Source organism: Lepidothrix coronata, unplaced genomic scaffold (assembly GCF_001604755.1).
Source record: "Lepidothrix coronata isolate B3197 unplaced genomic scaffold, Lepidothrix_coronata-1.0 Scaffold130, whole genome shotgun sequence".
NCBI lineage: Eukaryota > Metazoa > Chordata > Aves > Passeriformes > Pipridae > Lepidothrix > Lepidothrix coronata.
Genome location: NW_016690310.1, coordinates 2,132,197 through 2,142,107, shown reverse-complemented (window position 1 = coordinate 2,142,107; position 9,911 = coordinate 2,132,197). Strand labels below are relative to the sequence as shown.

The 9,911-nt window shown below is 41.4% G+C and overlaps 1 long non-coding RNA gene across 1 annotated transcript; it reads left to right on the top strand.

Moving 5' to 3' along the window:
- The first annotated feature begins 554 nt into the window (after window positions 1-554).
- On the top strand, window positions 555-5,421 carry LOC108503085. Its single transcript, XR_001876722.1, has 3 exons — window positions 555-615; window positions 4,208-4,252; window positions 5,294-5,421. It is a non-coding gene; the product is annotated as an uncharacterized LOC108503085 (long non-coding RNA).
- Window positions 5,422-9,911: the final 4,490 nt, after the last annotated feature.

The window sequence follows — 9,911 nt, the reverse complement described above, 5'->3', positions numbered from 1 at the left end:
ACCCAAGAAAAACAGGTGATGCACGATACCACTGCCCACCACCTGCTGACAGATGCCAAACCCATTCCCAAATCAGGTAGCCCCCTCTTCCAGGTAACTCCCCCAGTTTACACACCGGGCATGGCATTCTACGGTGTGAATGTAGACAGTCCGGGTCACCTGTCCTGGCCGCGATCCCTCCTGGCTCCTTGTGAAGAGCATGAGACAGCAGAAAGCCCTTGACTTAACGGTGAGCCCTCCTTAGCAAAACCCGAAACATCAGCGCGTCATTAGCGTTAAATCCAAAACACAGCCCTCTCCCAGCTACTGGGAAGAAAATAAACTCTGTGCCAGCCGAAACCGGCGCAGCGTATAACGCGAAGGGAGGCGTGTTTGGGACGCCAGGAGGGTGAGACCGGGGCCGTTCAGCGGGGCGAGCCCCGGCGGGGCTGTGGGCGCGGCGCCGGCAGGGGGCGCTGTCGGCCCGCAGGCGGGCAGGGCGGGCGCTGAGGCGGCGCCTGAGGGACGCGAGGGGCGGGGGCGGTGCGGGGTCGGGGCCGGGGCCGGGGCAGCGAATCCCTTAGGCTGGAAAAGCAAAGCCCTCCGAGACCACCGAGACGCACCGCTAACCCACCGGTTAGCCACCAAACCGCGTCCCCACATGCCTCATCTACACGCCTTTTAAATACCCCAATACCCCCCTTCTCCCCCACCCCCCCTCGGGATGGCGACTGCCCTGTGCCGGGGCTGCACAACATGTCTGAGAAATTTCCCCCCGCCCCCAATTAATCACCCTTCGCGGGGTAAAACTAAACGCTCCTTTTTTGTGTGTGTGCTTTTGGTTGGTCGGTTGGTTTTGCTTTTGTTTGGGTTTTTTTTTTGTTTGTTTTTGTTTTGTTTTAAAATATTTTAAAGGCCTGAGGTGGCTCAAGGGGGGACGAATAATTCTGATTACAACAGAAACCCTCTCTATCTGCTCGGCGCGTTGCTCAGGCGAGAAGGGAGGTGGTTCTAACCAAAGGAGCGAACGCTGACCATCACTTGTGGAGCAGGTGGTGCTTGCAGGAGAGGCCACGGCAGGTGCTGGGGCTGTGAACTGCTGGCCTTGGTTATTTATACTTGCACCAGAGCCTTGGCCGTGGGCTGAGATTCCTTCTGCCGTGATAAACAGCCCTGCCGAGAAGGACCTGGGGGTGCTGGTGGGTGAGAGGCTGGACATAGCCAGCAATGGGCACTTGCAGCTGCGAAACCAAACGCGTCCTGGGCTGCATCAAAAGCAGCGTGGGCAGCACGAGAGGGAGGGGATTCTTCTCCTCTGCTCAGCTCCTGTGAGGCCCCACCTGCAGGGCTGCATCCAGCTCTGGGGTCCTCATGAGGATGACCAGAGGACTGGAGCGCCTTGGCTATGGAGACAGGCTGAGAGAGATGGGGTTGTTGAGTCTGGAGAAGAGAAGGCTCTGGGAAGACCTTCTAGCACCTTCCAGTACTAAAGGGGCCACAAGGGAGCTGGAGAGGGACTTTTGACAAGGGCATGTAGTGATAGGACTAGGGGGAATGGATTCAAACTGAAAGAGGGCAGGTTTATATTGGATATTAGGAAGGATTTCTTTACAATGAGGATGGGGAGGCACTGGCACAGGTTGACCAGAGAGGCTGTGCATGCTCCATCCCTGGACGTCTTCAAGGCCAGCAACCTGCTGTAGTTGAAGATGTCTCTGCTCATTGCAGGGCAGTTGGAACAGATGAACTTTAAAGGTCCCTTCAGACCAAACCATTCTATGTTTCTACGATAAAATCACACGGAGTAGAGTGTTTTCTTTTGCAGAGAGCTCAGAAGTGCCTGTGTGCCACACGAGCTATGTCTCTGGGTAGCGGCTGTTCAAGGCAGGGGTGTTGCAGGCACAGTCTTGCACACTTTGTAATTTATTTTACCAGTAGGTGGCATTGAAAATTTATTGCCTTTGCACGATACTATTCTGAAGTACTAAGTTGTAATTTACCTTTTAATGATGCAATAATTCGCAGGATGTACAAGATCTTTTCCTGTTTTATTGAAGTTTTTCTTGATGAGAGTCACAAGGCTTCAAGTTTCAACATTCTTTTGTTTAAGTAAATATAAAAATAAGAAAACATATGAAGGCTTCCTTTTCAAATACTTTATGACTAGGAATGTAGTGCTGAAGGAAAGCCCCTGCATCATTTGTTCCAGCTACCTGTTCTCACAATGTTTGTTTTATCATCTCTTTTACAAAGTTGTAGTGATTGCTACATGCTGGCAGAAATCTTCTTTTACAGTTGTAGCAAAAACAGACAGAGGGAAAAAAAAATTCTAGAGCACTATCCTTAGCAAGGAAGTTCCATATATAGCAAAAGAGTGTGTTGGGTTTCTGCTCCATTTTTTTCCTGTGATGCTACCTATAAATGAAATCAACATTGGTTGGGATTGCTTTTCATTACAGGTTTTGTAGTGCAGTGCTCCATCTTTTGCACACAGGGTACTCACAGAAATGTCACCTATAATAAAATATCAGCAAAACCTTGTGAGAAAGAATGTCTTCATTTTCTGGTAGCATGATGCTACAGAAGACTTCCTATTTGTCTGCTTGCCATGAAGTCACCAGTCTGAGATCATCATCAAGTTCTGTTCCCCCAACCTTCAGCCTTTCATCTGAGACAGAAAAATTTTGATGTGTACTTTCACCAAGTGATTTTCTGCAACTGAAATAATTTAACATGATGCCTATATCCCCTAATGTAGACCATGGCAAATTGTCCTACCATTGTATAAGCTTGATACACAAGGGGGAATAAAACAGTAAAGGACAAATATTTACATTTAGTTGGGGTAATCATATCTGTGCACAGACTCTTGTCCATACTGGATTATTTTTTAGACAGTTATTTGCCCTTCATTTTAATCCTATCTGAGCATTTCCCAGATGTCAAAGTGTGTTTACGCTTGTAATGCACATAGTTTTCACTTGGTTTTGCTTCTGTAGGAGAGTTCTCTCAAAGTTTTGTTGGTTCATTTTTTGAGACATCCTGCTGTGCATGTCAAAGAGGTAGTTCCAGACTTCCTCAGGCTGTTTCATCAGCAGCCTGAAATTTTGCAACAGCAAAGATTACACGCTCTTATCAGACAAAGCAAGCACAGACAAGCACCTAATTGTCAGAAAGGGCACAAACATCAACAAATTCCAGTACTGCAGCATTTCATGGATTTAAAACATACAATTGCTAACCATTTCTTTTTTTTTTTTTTTTTCACACTCTGAGAGGTATTCTTCAACAGCATTTATTTAGAAGTTTAGGTTCCCTTACTTTTTTTTTTTTTTCACCCAAGTGTTCCCATTCAGTTTGCAAATATGGTACCTTAGGTCTCCATCTTCCAAATTCAGGTATGAATACTGGTATTAGTTTATCACTAATGACTATGTAACTAAATATAACTATACCAAAATGCTGATATTAATTTATCACAATGTATGTGTTGTATGAAATGGGAAACGGTTACTGGCAACAGATTGGATGAGTGCAGTTCTTTTAGACAAGGTATCTGATACTGTCTGGAAACAAAATTAAAATTCACAGAACCAGGTTTGTTTCTCTGAGTCAGTATATTTATATTATTGGCTCAAGTAGATCCTTAAAGATCTGCTAGATCTTTAAATGTTGCTATGCTTTGAGATTTGGGGTTTTTATTTGCAGAATAATGAATTTTCAGACTTGGCACAGATGGAAATGCCCAAGTCTCTGAAATGAGTTACATACTTTAGAGGCAGAGGACCATTAGTATAATTAGGCTCCTATTGTTCAAAGCACTGTGCAAAAATTAAGAAAAAGGAAAATCTGTGCTCAAATAAGTAATCATCTTCTCCAAAACTCAGCAGATTGCTGAATGTTAGAAAATGTCTGGGGAATTTTTTTTAAATATTTAGTTGATGGAAAATCCTTTTGAAACATTAAGGCACTGAAGATATTTCTGGATGCAAGAAAAAAGCAAAATTGAAAGGCAAGTCCCCAACAGGCATCTCGATGCTGAGGAAGCAGCGAGCTGCACCATTTCTCACCCAGCATGGCAAGGGAAGGAAACAGGGGTTTGGGTGCACTGTTTCTCTTGCGTCCCCCTTACCTGGCAGAAGAGGAATGGGGCTTTTGTGCTAAGATTTTGGCAGACAACCTAGAATGTGTATGTAAATGACACTAAAATTTTCCTTCTGTTTCCCAGGTAGCAAGAGGTACAAATGTGTATGACCACCTTCTTCCTTTTCGGGTAATCCCTTCTCATGGAAAAAGCTATTTAAAATAGTGGCCTAACAAATATTTCTGAATATAAAAGTTGTCACTATTTTCAGCGTTTGTATTTTCTGGTTTGGTTTTGGTGCTCTTTGAGAAGTCTTCTACAAACTACCCCCAGCTCTGAGAGCCATCTTGCTCAAATTTAAAGACTGAAAAAAATTACCCTTGACCAACTCCAAGATGAACTAATTTCAGATTCAGACATAAAAGAAGAATCTGGAGATGGTACACATAGTCTCTTTATTTGCTTGAATATCAGCAGTTGCCATCTGCAATAATTCTATTCCTTAAAAGGTAAAAAAGCTTAATTCACATTGGATATGTGCATGAGAATTGGGGAATTATGGTGTTGAGTCACTTGTATTTTTAGAACAGTTGAGCTTGTTGGTGCCTATCTGACTTTCAAAATGGGAAGTTAGGCTCCTAAGTCATCAATTTGCTTATTAAAATTTTTATTATAAATGGCTTTTTCAAACACTCAGTGGCTTTGGAGTGTGAGCATCTCTACGTAACATCCATATTTCTGAAAATCCTACAAAAAATAAAGATGTCATGTAAGTGGACCTGTCTTTTCCTCCAGGAAGTTCCACTGAATTGTTTTTGATTAGATCAGATTTGATTTTAGCCTTGAAAACATTTGCAGCATAATCTGCTAAGTATTACTCAGAAACACTTTGTACAAACAAACCTTAGCTGCTTGCCAAGGTATTTTCTAACATAGATTTATGGCTGTCCTGAAATCTAATCTAGAAATATTTTGGAAAAATATGTAATTCTAAAAAAATGTGCCGTATTAGTAAGACAAAAGCTTTTCAGTCTTCTCAAAGTCATTAACAAGAGGCAGAAAGTCATGTTTTTAGATGGGGGATCAATTAGTCACTACTATTCCTTGTTAAATTGAACTGGGAAAAATACTTGTTTCTGCAATTAGAGATTACAATTGCTTCTTGACTGAGGCAGTGATGATTTACCTGGCAAAAAAAAAAAATTGGTTTTATTACGTTTTGTTCTGTAGAATAACCTGGTCTGTGGGCAACACAGGACTGAGGCACTGAGAGCAGATGCTCAAGGGGATTTCTCTTGCTGCAGTGCTAGCTGTAATTCCTGACTTTGCAAACCCAGAGGGCTGCGTGAGTTCACAACCCAGAGGTACGATTATGAATTCTGTCACCAAATTCTTGCATCTAATATTTACCTAAAAAATGGATTTATAAGTAAACGTGCAGAAATGGCAAAACATCCAGGAGCTGGGGAAAGGCCAGCAGAGGGGCACCCCCACTGGTGTCAGTGCTTTTGGGGAGCTCCTTGTCTCTCATGGCCCTCCCCATCTTCTTGCTGCTTTTAGGAAACAAATATTAATTTCTTCAAGGACTTAATTCATTTTTGAATTCCAAGGATCTCTCTCAAACTAATAGCAAATTTTTAAATTTTTCTATGCAAAGAAGAAGAGCTTCACAAGGGAAGATTGGGAACAACTTGTCTTGTGGTTTCTAGTGGGATGCTGTCCTTGCTGGTAGGTCCAAGTTTTATAATGTGGTTAAGCTTTTTGATCTGGATTGTCCAGTTCCTAAACAAATATTCTGATGACTTTATGGAGAGTTCCTCTCCTCTTTTTCATTGGGTTCAACATGCTCAGAACATATTCTTTATGTCATATCTGTGAGAAAGGGAGTGTCAGTGTTATGCATAACAGTGGGTTTAAGTGTGAAGTGTCCACAGACTTTTAAAGGAATATGGAGAAGGGAATTCCAATGTCAGGGTGGTCAGAAAAGCCCTTATCCACCATTCCTTGATGAAGTCTAAATGAAGCTCTATAAACATCACGTGTTTTTGTGGTTGGGTTTTGAAGTGATAGAAGGTAAAACAACACAAGACAGAAAGTCTCTTTCAGACACAAAGAGAATAGCAAATAACTTTTTTTTCAGAAGCATCTTGCTAACTACTACTTGAAGCCTTGCTATTGCTAAAATTGCTGAAACCTGATATTTTATTTAGTCAGTGAAATGTCATAGCTAAGTAATGTGTTCCTTCTTACTGTGATTGTTTTTACTGCCTGGCAGTTTATATTGTTAATTTGGTGTTATTTAAGTCTGAACTACATGTGAGTTACACCAGTTAAGGATTTGGCTTGGAAATTCAATTTAATTTCCTCATCTTAATCCATTAAGTACAACTTAAATTCCATATCATTAACATAAGGGGGGAACCACACTCCATGCCTGAGAACATTTCTTCCTTCCTTATATACTTTGTACCAGATTTCAGTGTTGGTGGGAGATAAAATGGAAAATATGGATCAGATTGGTATGCTATCCTCATATTTTGGGGACCTGAGATACAGAAGAAATTTCAAGTGCTGACCTTTCTAATTTTGCATTAAATTCGTTGAAGAGAAAGGACTATCCATTGGATATTGCTGGATATTGCTGCAGTGGATATGTTTTCTGTGCTGTCTGTGGTGATTCCTGTGAAATGCTATTAACAGCCAGAGATTACTCTGTACAGTGTTTGATGGTAGCCTTGCTGATAGAAGCAGATGCTTTCTATTACATTAATGTTCCATTTAAGTAGCAGATTGCCAGAGACAAACTTTATATAATCTCATTCCCCGTACATGCAATATATGAGCCTCTGAGTATGGCTTTGTAGATTCATTTAGCACCTAATACACTTTTAATGAAAGATCTTTTTCAGCATCTCTTTGTAAGGCTTGTGATGCAATGACTTTTCACAGTGCTTCCTAGAAGAGGTATTTATAATTTTCAACGTAGTTATGCAAGTCAGATATTAGATTTACTGGAGGGAGGGGGGAGAAGAAGGAAAAAGGAAAGTGAATTAGGTCAGAAACCTCGCACATAATCCAGGCCAGCCTCATGACATTTCATCCTGCTCTTTCTGCTGAAAAATATGAGCTGAACTAATGAGCTGTTTCTGCTGGAGCTCAGATGCAGAACTAGTCAAATATCCATCCAGCCATGTACCTCATCAGAAACTATTTGACAAAATACCTAATCAAGGCCACTGACTTTTCACAATTCTAGAAGAATGGAATTAAGTGTGGGAAGAAATCAGTTCTACCACACACTAGCTAATGTTAAACAGGATACAAAACCCATTTGTCTGCCTGTGTCAGACTAACCAGTCTGAAGACCTACTGCTTATGTTGCAAATCCATGCTCATTTCTGGTTTAGGAAACGTAACGGAGATGGTGGTCATGGGGAAATTTATCTGAGCAGAGCAGTCAAGAAGAATGGAGGCAATATGAGGGATTTGCATCTGACTTTGGAAATCTAAACTGAAGTAGACAGCTGTTAAACAGAAAACTAATGGCTTGCTCTTCAAAAGCAGATTGTAGTTAGGGTGGGTTGGAATATTAGACCAGACTGTGAGCCAAAATAAATTTAACTGGAAAACGTGGTGTTAATGGTTCTCTAGCACCATTTAAATGAACTTGTCAAAGATAAGGTTTTAATATAATTAATGTATTAGATCACATTTGTTGGTAGCAGATGGAGAACAGCCTGTTTCTCAGTTGGTTTAACTCATGTTAGTGAACTAGTATGATCAGTACAGGAGTGAGGTCCTGTTTAGAAATGTATGAGTTGAAACAGTTCAGTATTATCCAACTACCAGAACTAAAATTGGAAAACCTGACAAATAGTAATGGGATACAATATTTAAATGATTATAAATCATTATGTTTTGGGACATATTAATCCTGAGTTTAAGCCAAGATTTTCTTACTGAATCTGCTATTCAGAATTTTCAGTTAGAATTTCTTGTACCTCTTCTATCCCATTCTGTGTCACGTAACTCATAATGACTGCCACCAGGAACAGGGCATAAAACTACATGAACTGTTGGTTTGGTTCAGTAAATAATATATTTTTCCTCTCTGGCAGCAAATGCTTTCCAGAGTGTATGGAGTGAAATGGCAAAAAAGACAAGTGCAGAAAAAAATCAGCAAAAAATCTGTAACAGTTCTTCCTTTTCTAGGAGATAAATTTATTATGGAAAATTCTCTTGTCTGTTTTTGTAGACCATGAGACAGCAGGTAGGTATTAAGACGAAATATTTAATAGCTTTTTCCTCTCTTAAGATTATTCACAACCATCTACAGTAGGTGACAGTGCCTAATGACTATTGTTCCCGGTGGAATTTTGAACCAAGAATTTACTTAATGTGTTCACTTAGTGAACCCACATATTCTTGCTTTGGTGGAACACACTTAATGAGAAACCTAAGAAGTTGTACTGCTCATGACATTTTTATTATATATTTTCCTTTTTTTCAGTTCTTTTTTTGTTGTTGTTGTTGATTTTGGCAACCTTAAATATGCCAGGAATTTATGCTTTTCCATCTGCATGTCGGGATCTGGATGCAGGCCCTTTGATTGCTGTTGGCTTTTGGAGAGTAGCTGTAACTGGTTATCCTTCAGTAGCTATCTTTTCCCTCTTCTTCCAGAGTTCGGATTTACTCACCTTTGTTCAGATACCAAGCTAAAGTAACAATGAATTCATAACCCAGGTTTCATGGGCTTCACGTTCGAGATCCAGTAATTAGATAATCCTGTGATTAAATCTCCAGAGGGATTCCAGCTAGTTAAGTGCCTTATGAACTGGAAAGACTGGGCAAAATGCAGTACTGTGTGTCATTTTCCCTTAGAGGGAAGGTAATCTCACCCTGCCATTTCCTTTATATGTGGTAGCCTGTAATTGCAAAAGAATTATGCTCACCTTTCTTTCCTGTCTTGCAGGGTTGAGACCCACATGCCCCATTTTCTTGCCTCATTTAGGTGTCCATGGTTAATGGGGTATGATGGGGTATGGCTCCTCAGCTATCCTGTTGAATCTAGATTGTTGAATAGAAATGAACTCAGGATTCATTGGGCCAGTAAGATAATAGGGTATGAACATACCTTGGTGGGTAGGGCACTGTGTGTTAACTGGATAGGTTGAGTTCTGCTCCAAGGATTCGTATTTTATTCAATGCTGTTTCATCATCTCCCCTTTCAACTGTGTTTTAAAAGGAAAAGAACAGTCCCTGCTTAGCTATTTCAAAGAGAGGTCACAGACCTCTTCTTTCAGGAAAGGGCTAAAAGCTGTAGATCTGCAGTAGATAAAAGCATTTTCCTGCAAAATGTAAAGGACAGAGTAGGTCAGGGTCACATTTCAAATCCATGCTTGTGCTTACTGTTTCCTAAAACAGCTGCTTCCAAAAAGCACCTCCTCATACTCCTTCCCCCATAACAGAGAATTAATTCTTGAAATGCATCTCTCAGGAGCATGGGGAGGCCTAAGGAAAGATTATTGCCTCTACTTTTCTCTTTTTCCTCTGTCTTTTTCCCTGGTTACCCTGTGAAAAGTGTACACTAGTTACTGTGGGCTAACCATACTGGAGGAAGGCGTGGGGAGGACTCAAGGCTCCAGCGTGCCCTGTCCTCCTGGCAGCAGGAGCAGAAGGAGCTCCTGGGTGAGGATGTTCAGTCTCTCCTGCCTGTCTCCAGCCTGCCTGGCTCTGCACTGGCTGTGCCACCGCTGGAGCTGAACTGCAAGAAAATGGCCATTTCCCAATAAATGTCTTTGTGAACACGAGGCCTAAGGTTAGTGATGGGAGGCCACACAAGTCCTCT